General features: G+C 39.1%; 1 protein-coding gene across 9 annotated transcripts in view; it reads left to right on the top strand.

Annotated features, from left to right (window-relative positions):
• The first annotated feature begins 3,679 nt into the window (after positions 1-3,679).
• Positions 3,680-12,959, top strand: part of LOC109042749 (homeobox protein prospero) — a 153,206-nt gene continuing 143,926 nt past the window's right edge. Inside the window, exon 1 of one of the 9 annotated variants that reach the window (XM_019059686.2) lies at positions 3,680-4,197. The gene's annotated coding sequence lies outside the window, so the exon portion shown is untranslated. Of the gene's footprint in view, positions 4,198-5,559; positions 7,769-12,959 lie in introns of those variants that run through there. The other 8 variants (XM_072301158.1, XM_072301155.1, XM_072301156.1 and 5 more) reach the window with 8 other exon arrangements.

A 12,959-nucleotide genomic window follows, 5' to 3' on the forward strand; every position in this document is an offset into this window, starting at 1 on the left:
GTGCAAGTAGTAATTTGCACTCAGAATTGGTCTCACAAATTCCAGTACTTTTATTTTTCATTCCATTTTCCTCTGTTTTCACACTTTCACCGCATTTCACCTTTTCTACCATCTGGGCCCAGAGACTCCCAAAATCTGAAGCCCGGATGGCGATCCTCACCATGCCGCCCGGGAAAGTCCGGCTCTGAATGTGATTGCGGTTTAAAGAAAGTGGTGACAAAGTTTTAGCCCAATCCAAACAAGTCAGTAACAACTTTGTTTTTATGATTTCTCATTTAACCGTGGGCCGTGCAGAATGGACCACTAGACATGGTCTGAATGAAAGGAAAACGTGACATGCTTTTTCTTTAAAATCTAACACAGAAAGCAATTCACCCAACGAGAAGTTTTGAAATCAACCTCTAAACGAGATATTAACAAGCAGGGCCGGATTTAGGGGATGGCCACATGGGCCGCGGCCCATGGCGGCAAATTTAGGGGGCAGCAAATTTTGCAATTTTTTTTTAAATATAGCTATAAAGAAAAATTGGATTCAGAGAAAAAATTACAAACGAAAAAAGGTGACAAAATCTCTCATTTCCCGAGAGTATATCTCTAATTTTGTCGTCTTCCTGTGATACAATAGACAGCCCCTTTAATTAGAGTTAAGACTAAGAGAGAAACCGAACACGGAATTTGGCCTGGCACGGCGCGGCGCAGAGAGCAATTATGACGAGAACTTGAGATGAACAGGAGAAACCCGCGGCGCGGCGCGGCGGTCGGCATGTAACACATATTAGCGCCTACAAGACTGCATGAATACTTCACGCTTTGCGTAAAAGGTAGTGCGGTCGCTACGGTCAGCAGCGGGCGGCATGACGCGTGAAACGCATAGCGCCTACAAGACTGCACGAATACTTCTCGCATTACGTCAAACTTAGTGCGTGCAGCAGCGGTCGTGAAACGCATAGCGCATACAAGACTGTAGGAATACTTCACGCATTGCGCCAAGACGGTGTAATCAGCGCGGCGCGGCGGCGGAAGTTAAAATTATTAAAGCACATTTATGTTTGTGCTTTCATAATATTTTCGTTCATTTCTTGTAAATTGAAGGCCTTGTCCACACAGAGATAGGTTTACGGAACTTAACTTTCGCGCCAAGTTACGTGAATTTTTGCTAGTAGTGTTGACAGGGCTTTCGCAAAAAAAGTGTCCAACATGAGTAAACGCGTCTTATGCACCCCTCCCCCACCGGCACGTCCACTTGGTAGTTTTTATTGATGTTTCAAAACGATTGAGAAGAGAGCGGCAAAATACAGGCGGCCCATGGGCGGCAAGCAAGTCAATCCGGCCCTGTTATCAAATCTTCTAAACACAGATCAAACGGCAGTTCGATTTTACAAATGATGTCATTAGTATTTGATTATGTTGATAAAAAACACTTATATCTGTTCAGGAGTTGATTTTCAGACTTCCCGTTGTGTGGTGTGTTTCCCTTGTAGAATTTTGAAGAAAAAACACGCAGCGTTGTGCTTTAATTCATACCTCGTATGGAGGCCCATTGGCTCCCTTCCAAATGGACCGCATTTTGCAAAAAGGAACCACTAGCATTGCAATGATGCTAAGATTGTGCAACTTCATCCTTTGCAATAAAATTGCGGAAATTGTGAAAAACTATGAAATTTAGATGGTAATTTTTGTCTTAAATTTACAGTTTTTAGCGAGTAAAATAGAAACTATGAAGGGATAGTCGGGGTTTTCCTCCAAGACAAAAGAGGGTGCACAATCTTAGCAACATTGCAATGCTAGTGGTTCCTTTTTGCAAAATGCAATCCAAATGACGTAATAAAAAATGCATTGGATCTAAAGATCCCAGCGTAATTATAGGAGGTTGCTGGTGAAAGAACCCAAATTCCAGCGTTGCGTTCTCATGAACGATCCCATTAGTATCAGACTTTTTTAGCTCTTCTAGTGCGGGGGAAAAAGAGTGTTATCACTAAATTATGAGTGCATTTCGAGTGCGTAGATAAAATTAAGGGGCATGAGAGCGGGGACCGGTAACTGATACACGAAGAGTGGATTATTCGACAACGAATAAATAACATAAATCATTCCCGAAGGAATTCACGCAACGTGTGACGCGCTCCGGTGTCGGGATTGGCACGCGGGACCAGGCCGGACCCTCCACCTGTGCGAGGTCCCCGGTCCTCCCGACATGCCGGCAGTGACTGAGGGGCAGCTGTCAAAATCCCCGCGGTAATTACTCATATCGAATATCAACTGCACAAAATTCGGCCCGGTAAGGAGCGAAAAGCCCAGCGCCCACTGCACAAAAAGCGAAAAATATTAATTATTAAAACCCGATGCACCGTCCAACTTCCCCGTGTCGAAGGAAAACGCAATACCAACCTCTGGGCGTTGCCAAATTTCCCTTGATAATGTCAACATTTTCTGGGAAACTTTTGAGTACTTGCCAGAGACAAGAGACCCTCCACTCGTATCTTGGCTATGGTGGAGGCTTTTACTTTCGGGACTTCAACATTAAACTGTTGACTTACCTACATGGTTGATGTTTAACAACGTGTTGGCAGTTCCATTTTGCAAACAAGCCGAAGCTTGAGAAACATGTTTGGCTCATGGCGTCACCCGAAGCTCATCATCCACCATATAGGTAGGTCAGTAGCCGAAAAAAGAGTGATAACTGGTGCTCCCCTATAATTTTCCACTAGGAACTGTTGAATTCCCAAAAGTAAAAGCTTCCACCTGTCCCCAAGAGGCCAGTGGAGGGTCTCTTGTCTCTGATATTTGCCCTCCAATTTTTCATAATTTTTAATTTTCACTTTAATCTACAGTATCTAAAAATTTCTAGGATGATAATTGAGGGACTTAGAAAACAAGGCGTATATGTACAGTTTTTGCAATTTCGAGAAATACGCGTTTGGAGTTACGAAATTACGTGGATCCTAATAGCGGAAAGAAAGTTCAAACTGATTTTTTGATGCTTAAAAATTGGAATTTGGAAGCGAATTTTTCACAGAATATGTATTAGGACTAGTTTCACCTGAAATCATTAAAAATTCAATATTTTCAATAACTGCACCTATGCGCCTTGTCCTCCAAGCCTCTTTATTCATAACTGGACCGCCGTAAGCAGAAAGGGACCAAGTCACATCAGTATTGCAAACTTCAATTGGGCAATTTTATTTTTTACATGAAAACGGTTGTGCGGATTTTTGTGCAAATTTCAGTGAATTTTCTGCATCAAGCAAAGCAAATTCCTCGACATTTTAAAGGAATCCGCACAAACGTTCTCTTGTAAAAAACTGAATTGTTCAGTTAAATTTGGCAATAGGTGATGGGTGATGTGGCTTGGCTCCTTTCTACTTAACGCGGTCCAACTTTCTTTAAAAATAAAAATTTTCCAAAAAGACATTTGGCAACATTAGAATGTTCATACGTTGTTTTTCCTCGGCCCGGCAGGGCTCGTTGGGGGAAATGAAACTCGGGTATATGAATGAGAGGGAAAAAAGGTTGAATGAGCTTTGGCGGCGGCGGGGGTGCGAAGCGCGGGTAGATGGCGCCACCGGACGGTGAAACAAAGCGGCCTGTAATTATTAGGAATCGGGGTGAGCTTTGGAAAGCGAGCTTCGAGGAAGCTCCCAAAGATACCGTTAGCTGCCGGGCGGAGGGGCTCGTGGAAAGCTCTCGCAGGGGCGTTTCTTCACCGCGCGCGTCCGTTTACACATGCGCCGCGCGTGGCGACGCATTATCTTGCTCGGCGTGCGTCTTACGGCCGCCGCGTCTTAGTGCTTTTTTCACACTTGCAATATGCATCGCGGACTTAGTTGAGTTTTCGCCGCGGGTTCGCTTGGACTCTCCCAACGAGGTGTCCGTCGACCTCTCCTCTTCGGCTCGCCCGCGCGTATCCTCTAATAACATTCTATCTCGCTTTTATTTTTATTCTATTTTTTTTTTTATTTTTTTAACCTTCACGGTTTTTTTGTGATCAAGGAAATTGGTGACAAGACTTGGTGACTTTTGTGCGTTACGTGTTTGAAACCGATATTTTTTAAAACGGTGTTTTTATCCGGGAAAATTACGTGTTGTTGTTGATACATACTTTAATCGACGTGGAGTCTCTCATGACTTGAAGTTTCATGTGCGCTGAGAGCCCCCTCGGGAAACTCGGATTTTCGCCGGAAAATTGACAGCCACCAGGTACCAAAAAAATTAAAAATTCACGACTTGTATTTAATGTTTTTTGTTCGATTTTTCTTCGTTATTGTAAACCGAATTTGAAGTCTTTAATTAATCTTTTAAATTCTTGAAAAAGTCGACAAAAAAAAATTATCTTGCGGTCACTGCTCTTCTCCACCCCTGCCGTAGTTTAAAGGGGGCGAACAACTCATATCCATACTGAGCAAACAGCGTGTAAGATATATAGTCCGTGGCGGCGACACACCAGGTGCACTGTAAACACGTTCCGAGTCTTAAATAACTAACTAGTTTTATTCCTCTTCTTCTTTATATTTTTTCTGCGAAGGGTTGAGCCCACCTCCCCGTCCAGTGGTCGTGGAAACCAGTTTTGCCGGTAGATTTGGTCCACTCAGCTGCCGAGCTCTGCTTCATCTCAGTGTTTGAAATCCTCTGACTGTGATTGTGCCTCGTGTTGACTCCGCATTTTTTTTCCACAGATTAAAAAAAATTATAAATTATTTTAAAGCTTTTAATCATTTGAGTGTCCTTGCAGGGTAGAATTGTATGAAGTGGTGATCAGTGTTCGATACTTATTGGATTAGTGATGCTCCACCTACGTTATGAAAATTCCACAGTATTAGTACTATATTCTTTCGGATTTCTAAAATTAAATTTTTTTATTTTTAATTCTCTTCGCGTGCCATGGACCTAATTAAATACGATTGATTGATAAAAATAAATAAATTGTTAAATTAAAATATTACGCAAATTATTCGGACGTCCTAAATTTTAAATGTTTTGGTGAGTTTAAAGAATAAGCAATCAATACATTATTTTGAAAATAAAAAATAAACAATGAAGTATATCCTCTGAATTATTGCATAGTTTAACCTTGAAAATTTGCATGAAAATGAAGTTATTAATTACTTTGAAAACTATAGTCTTCACTTTTAACACCACGCGTTTCACTCGCTTTCAAAATTTTTTCGTATTTTATAAAAATAAAATTGCAATGCGACATGCGATTATTCAACTTCGGTGTACAGTTTTCACACAAGATCAGCATACGGTCAATTGAAGTTGAACGTCCAAAACGTGCGATATCATACACATTAATAATAAAAAGGAAGTGTAATGTATAAGTTGATTCCCCGATGCCCAAAGCATAACTGCTTCATTTTGTTTTACAATATTCTTCGTCTAAATAATGACAAAAGTTTAACCAAAAAGTTATAAACATACAAAAAATAGAATGTATTAGGAGCCTTTTGGGTAATTCAAGTAAAATTCCGCAGGGTGGAGAGAAGGAAATGAAGGAAATACGTAATAATTTTTTTTTTTTTTTTTTTTTTTTTTATTTTCCATATTATTTCGATTTTGGATAGACCGTGTTTTAGAGGAGGAAACCTTGCCCTCTAGTTTCACAACACAACATTTTCAATAAAAACGTAACAATCTGACTAACACAGATACAACATTTTCAGCATGTATCACGATATATTTTTGGATTTCCTCTCATTTCTTGAGCGCAAAAATATTAATCCAAAACATTTGGAAATAACATTATGGACCCGTTTTACTAACACGATGCTCCAATGCATGCAGAAAACAGTTTGTGTTATTGCTTTTCATGTTCCTGCTCCTCTTTACTTGAACTTATTTTTTGAAGTTTCTCTTTCAAATGCTTTGTAATAGTCTGAAAGTCAATATTCATCGACAGATAACATTTAAAAACTATTTCTAGCGGTCATAATTATTCTTATTCTTGATTGACGTCGTAAGTGATAGTTACTGAGTCGTGCATCTACGCCCCCTATCATGCGATACTGGACAAGAAATTCTATGACACTGGATACTGAGTGCGTAATGAATCTTATCTAAACGGAAATAGTTGAACCGTTAAATTTTACGCTGAACCACAGCATCATGCTCAAAGCTTATGCCTGACACCTCATTTCGACAATATCCTTCGAGTTTTTAAATTGCTCTTGATTATTTTGTTTACGATAGAAGATTTATTTCCCATCCTCATAGTAATCAGCGGCCTGGTCGGAATGTATCAGATAAAATGACCCAGTCGACTTTCTTTTTGGCAATTTTTTATCATTCGCACCCAGCTCCATTTTCTTTACAACATCAGCAAGAAGTGTCGAGTGTCTTAATTAAGCAAGAGAAGAAAAGAAAAGAAATTATCCTGATCCTGCTTTTAGCGCTAGGAGCACTTTTCCTAATTTTCCTACCTCAGCAAAATCCAAGACTTTCCCCCCTCACTGGGGAAGGTTTTTGAGGAAGAGTGTCGATAAGGAGACTGCTTTCATAGCGTCGATCCAATGTCCTCTCTAAAAACGAGTCGGTGTTTACGGAACACTCAAGCGAGACGATGGCTCTGCCCCTCTCTTTCTTCGCGGAGAAAATATTGGCACGGTTTTTTAATAAAACACTCTGCGGTGAGTGAGGTCACTTAAAGCTCAAAGACTGTCTCGAGCGCGAGCGCAAGGGTTGACTACTCGAAAGCTTTTCCTTGTTTTTTAATACATTTGATGGGTTAACCAAAAGGTGGGCGGGCGTATTAATTTCTGGGGTGTTATCTTGGAATGCGAAATTGAAAGAAGACTCGAAAGCAGGTGGCGAAGGGCGAGCTGAAGGACCGAGATCGTAGATATAAGATGCTGGCGAGACAGTCGCTCGAGGGATGAGCGGAGTGGGCCCGGCTCGGAAGATGGACTGAAAAGCAACGGAGAAAGGAGGAAACAAAAAGGACGCGAGTAAGAAAATCGCTCCTTCATGAATAAGGAAACTCTCTCTCCCCTCCGCGCGGAGTTTCCCTCTTAGCGACCCCCACTCCGGCGCGCTGCGGGGTGGAAGGCGGAGTTCCGCGAAAAGGGAAAAGGGGAAGAATGAAAAAAGGCCGAAGGAGAAAGCTGGAGAAGGAAAGAGGGGAACTTTTGAGAGCGGCGGCATGGCGCAAGTCTCTTCCTCTTTCCCGCTCGCTCTTCGGGCTTTTTCACTCTTTTCATTTTTTATTTTTGCCTACCTTTTCCGGGATCGCGGAAATCTCTGGCCCCGCGTCCACTCAGGATGCAGTCGTAATTCCGTCGCGCAATGATTAAGAGTATTTATCCAACCATGTTCCTAATTTACCAAACATCTTTCAACTTTCACGAACCTTCGGCCTCGAGTTAGGATTTTACTTACACCTAGTGCTCCATCAGTGATTGCCCACGACCTTAGCTTAATTTTTCCCGTAGATCACAATTTTAAGGTAAAAATTCCGACTGTAACCTGATAACTTGGATTTTGCTCGCTCGCATGCTTATACAGCCATTTGTTTACATGCGTGTTTCTGTTTTCTCTCAGCCGGTTCCTTGCAATTCACTTGTAAAACTGTGCTCTTGTGCCGCAATAAGATTGCAACGACGACTTGCGATGTATTTTACCTCTTCGTTTTAACATGTATCATATGGAAAGTGTTTGTGTGCTCCGTCTCATGGATTAGACTGTGCTCACCTTATTGGACTAATTTTGGACAAGCCCCATGAATACTTCGTGCCTCCCACTTAGTGGAAGAATTTTCGAAGGATAAGCTTACGAGGTAAACATTTGATGAATTTAGGTTTAAAAATGTGCCGGACTTGGGGAAAAAACACTTATCAGTGTTGACACCATACGCCCAAATATCAATGATATTTGATTCGTATCTTCTGTTTTTTATTTCATTGAAACCCGCCGGTGAATGTTTCAAAAAATATGATGCGCCAGGATTAAGTTAGTTACTTAGTTATTATTGTTTAGGGACATTCAGCTACTGAAGCTATTGATGTCTCGAGTCACTAAAGAATGAAGTGTTCAATTTTTCCGCTTCGTCGAAAATTTTAGGCAGGCTATGTAAACAAAACGACGATGGATTGACAAACTCTTCAAAAATATAAATACTGAATTTTATTTTATTCCTGATACTGCATCTTTGGCCAAAAAATACTTATTATTATATCACATCTTTGGAAGCGAACTCGTCCCAAAAATTACTTTATTAAATTTAAACATGCATCTACTTATCATTTACATATTTACTTATTACTGATCTTGCGGCAGGCTAAAAATAGATCTTCAAATGACATGTATTTACACATTTATATGTTATTTTCGTTGATTATCACGATACGCCAATCTATTGCGTTAGATATAAACTGTGGAACACTAAGAATTAAACCAGAGCTTTTCACATGTATAGATTCAAGTTATTTACATTTTTCTTAATACCAGGTTAGGATGATGATGAGTTAACTTAAACCACAAAAAGTATCGCTTAATTTAGTAAAATGGCTTGTTTCTGTGGTTTAATCAATCTCAAGCAAAAGATGTTGGAAAATCAATAATTTCTAGACATAAGAAACTTCTAATTTACCCATGCTACGATAAAAATCCAAGCGTAAACCTTAAAAACCCCGCCGAATGTGTCACAGAAAATTCAAGATTTAAATAATACACCTGTAAACAATGGGCAGCCTTTGAAGAGGATACATATTAAATATTATCGTTCAATCGTACTATTAAACCAATGTTTGCAAGGCTAAATGATAACACACCTCCGTGGTGGAAAAAGCCTTTCGTCAAAAGTTGTCAGTGCTTAAATAGTAACCAGAAAATCCTATATCTTTTGCAACGATGCAAACTTTGTGTGAAATTTAATTCAATCGACCGTTTTTACTTTTGTAGATTTCCAGTTTTTTATTTGCTTATTCAGATAACTTAAAAATTTTTTTAAAAATAATCTTAGTAGGACCGGAAAATTTGAAACACTGCAATTGAATTATGAAATGATCTCTAATATCACCATAAAATTAATATTCTTAACATCAGAGAAGTCATACGACCGAAAACAATTGGACGTAAAGCGTGTAAATTTCATTAAGTTAGGAGAGAAAAGAGAAACTAGCATCGGTTACATTTCACCAGATATTTTATACGATGATTGCATAGGTGGAAAAACTAGTCTTAACGGGATGTTTTGTAGGACTTACACTGCAATTTATCATCAGCGGAAACCCCTTCTCTTCCCCCACCTTGCCCCCTATTCATTCCATCGTTCATGGCTGACGCACTCCGGATTATTTCGTAATATATGAACTTTTACTAAGGTGAGGGGGGGGGGGGGTAATTTAATTAAGGCGCCAACATAGCACAATACATCGACAAGTCTGCACAGGTACTGAATAAGGGTTCCTGTTCCGAAATAGTACTGTTCTCAAGAAAAACATATTTCAAGACGCGTGATTATCACTTTGCCACTTTTTATTGCGTTTGGCATCGGAACTCCTTATAATCTTCTCTTTCTCTCATGAGGCTGAGAAGGAGTACGTTCCTGATTGATAATATTGGAGGTTGCTGAAAAAAAGGGTTTCATGGAAGGATGAAAGAGTTCTTCATAGAACAAATAATATTCAAATTCCAACACGATTTTTCTCGAAATCTACTCTGAGCATAAGGATCATGACTACCATATTGTGACATGCATTTTGCTAATGTGATCAAATTTGACTGTACACTTAGTTTATATGTAGTAGAATAGAGTATTTCTCAAGAGGTTGTCTCTTCCGATTTTATATTGGAATCCAGAATACTATTTTCCATTTTAGTATCATTCCATAATGTTTTATTATACGTACTGATATCCATAATTTAACTGCCTACCTCATCAGCATTGCTCGAATTTGTATTAGGATTTCCTTTGAAATTAGAAAAAAGCACTCGTACACACTCAAAAGGCATGCACTCGTGTCTGGCCTGATAAATAGTGTAACCGCATTTATATTAAGCCGGTAAGTTTCTTGTTATGGAACAACCGATTGCCATCTAATAATTTTATTTTACTAAAGGCATTTTGAAGTAAAAAAAATTTCCATTTACGTGTGAAGTATCAAAATAAAATATGAAATAAACAGCCTCTAATTGTGTCGTTAAGGGTGTATTGGATTGCTTAAAAGTAATAGGGGCATCATGTTAAATACAAACGTGGGTCGAGACTAGCCAAAACAATTCAACGTCTCATCATAAACCATTGGCAACTGTCTCTTCTTCGATTTCCGTTTCGAAATTTTCGCGAACCATTTGTTTTAAAGAAATTCATATTCATTGATCGACGTCACACGAACTTCATTTAACCTCTTTATCTTCAACTGATTTGCCAGATTAGTGACGAAAAAATCGTCTCAAGAAATGAGAGATATTTTTCGCACCCCTACATAAATTTTAGTTCCTTCACTGATGGTCTAATGTAGGTATACAGCTCTTAAAGTTCAGAATAACCTTAAGAACTTTCAGGAGAATCAATTTTAATCCTTATTTTTCCTGGATAATTTAGAGTTATCTCAATTTTAAAAAGAGGCGCATTTAAAAATTAATCATACGTATATACGACCAACGTCAACGTTTGGTCTCGTTTTTTACGAAGTCACGCATGTATCACACAGGAAACTTCCTTTCAGAAAGTATGACTTTCTTACGTCAAATAAGATTAGGATGAGGAAAAGTATGGATAAATTAATTCTGTGTAAACTTCAGCTCTATCCAACGCACGGTCAATCCTGAATAAAAAATTATGAAGATAGACAGCTGTATACGGGCGTACAGAGTTAGTTAGTTAGTTAGTTATTTTATTTATAGACATTCAGCATCCTAGGCTGTCACAGAGGGATTCCATTGAAACATTGATTATTTACGTTCGAAAATGCTTTGCTCCGTTTTTACGCTAAAATGTATTATTGTGGTTCCCTTACTTATTTATTTATTTATTTTTTGTCAAATATTTTCAAGAGAAAACTGACGGAAATGTCTCTTTAAAATTTTCTGGAAATATGTTTGAATAATTTAGGAAAATCCACAATAAAATTATAGAGAAACCAAATTTTAGGCGCCCACTACAATCAGAAAACATGAAAAAAGATTTGCAACGTCGAAATCAGTTGAAAAAACAGGCTGATTCACACTTGATGTGACCATAGGGATTTTAATCAAAACAAGAAGCGGTTTTATCAAATTTGTTTGGAACAGTAACATAACTTCTAAACTACCAAATCGGCATTTATCGTTATCAGAACAGACCTATATATTTCTGCGATTTGAATCTGAATCAGTCAATTGGACTTATTTCTCCCAAACGGAACTATATGCATTATGGCGTGAGCCATGTTATGCATATATTCTAATGGATCTCAGGGCTCATGTCTTAACGCACATAGTTCTGTTTGGAAGAAATACGTCCAATTTGTTTCTGCACTTTCCCTCTTGGGCACTGGAGTACACCCGTTTTCATAAAAAACATATATGGACTACTTTTTGCGTGCAACGTTATCCGTCTGCAGCAGTCCAGCCAACCCCACACAACGAACCTGAATCGTGACAGTGGCGAGGCGTGAGTAATCGATTTTGCCTATTTAAAGCTATGGCACAGAATCGATTATTAAGGTATACCCCTATAATCGATCCTTTTCCATTGGTTCAAATGGCAGATAAACGATTCCTCGCGAAGCACGCTACGCCACCGAGTCGTGGACCGGGACCGGGGTGGGCCAGTCTCAGACCGCGAGTCCCGGCGATCTTTTGACCCTTACAAAAAAACCGGACCAAACGATGCTGCGGTAAAAGATATCTGCAGCGTTGCCAAACGATTTTAAAATATTTAAATTTTCTGGCATCAAAATTCTATCGGGCATTAATCGTGTCATTCCCTCCAATCTTGAGACATCGCTGTCTTCTCGATTATTCCCTGACCTTCGCGATGAAACGTCTTGGTGTTTAAGACATCATCCCGTGTCTGAATGGCTTTTGGTTGTCCCTTCTTCCTTCCGAGCAAGATGAGGGAATTCCAAACCTGTTTTGCAGGCTCCCAGCCTCGAGACGGGCACAGTTAGGATCGAGGCTCTATTGAATTTTGTTTTGTTTTTTTATTCGTGATTTCAAGCTCTTCCCTGAAATTTGGCAGGAATTTACAGGAGTAATATGGAAGAGGTTGTAACCGAGTTTTTCGAGGTAGTAAAGCAGTGGCAAAACCTTGATGCGATGGATACAAAGAAAAATTGCGCATAATCATCGCAAAAAACTTTAAAAGAACTAGGCTTTGGTAGCAGAATGTTCGTAGTGTTAAAATGAGTCGTCACATAAAACCCATGTAGCAGACAAGCAAACAGCTCAGGAAATGCGGCACCGACTAATTTCCTCCGGTATCACTAAAATCTTTAAAATTTCTTTCAATTTCTTTGTGTGCAGTTTTGTTGGTTGGCGAAACGTTGATGGAGATTTGGGCATTTCCTTGGAAATTTTCAAACCATCTCGTTCAGCACACACAAAAATACCCAAAAAGTCTTGCAAGATTTAATTTTTTAGCAAAATGTACTCTAATACTTAAGAGTTCCAATTTGTATACATTTTAGTGAGAATCACCGGAATTTTACTCTCCTATTTTGAAAGGAAGAGAGTCAGTATGTGCGTTGTCATGCACAGTAACTTGAATTCAAAGAAATCACGTTTGAATGTAAAATTGTGCGTAGAAATCGCTATTCCTTTCATTTCTAGCAGTGAATATTACGTTCATGTAATTAAAAAACATCAAAATTTTACACACTCATCTGTAATTTTTCTTCTTCTTTCAAACAAGGCAAATTTTCTGCGTTTTCTAACGAATTAAAAAATAAGTTCCCATAAACTGAAAGTTACAACCAGGTTAGGAGCCAAGACACCAAATTTAAAGTTTCCGAACGAGATGAAAAAGAAGGATAACGAGCATT

The sequence above is a fragment of the Bemisia tabaci genome, chromosome 6 (assembly GCF_918797505.1).
Source record: "Bemisia tabaci chromosome 6, PGI_BMITA_v3".
NCBI classification, from domain to species: Eukaryota; Metazoa; Arthropoda; class Insecta; order Hemiptera; family Aleyrodidae; genus Bemisia; species Bemisia tabaci.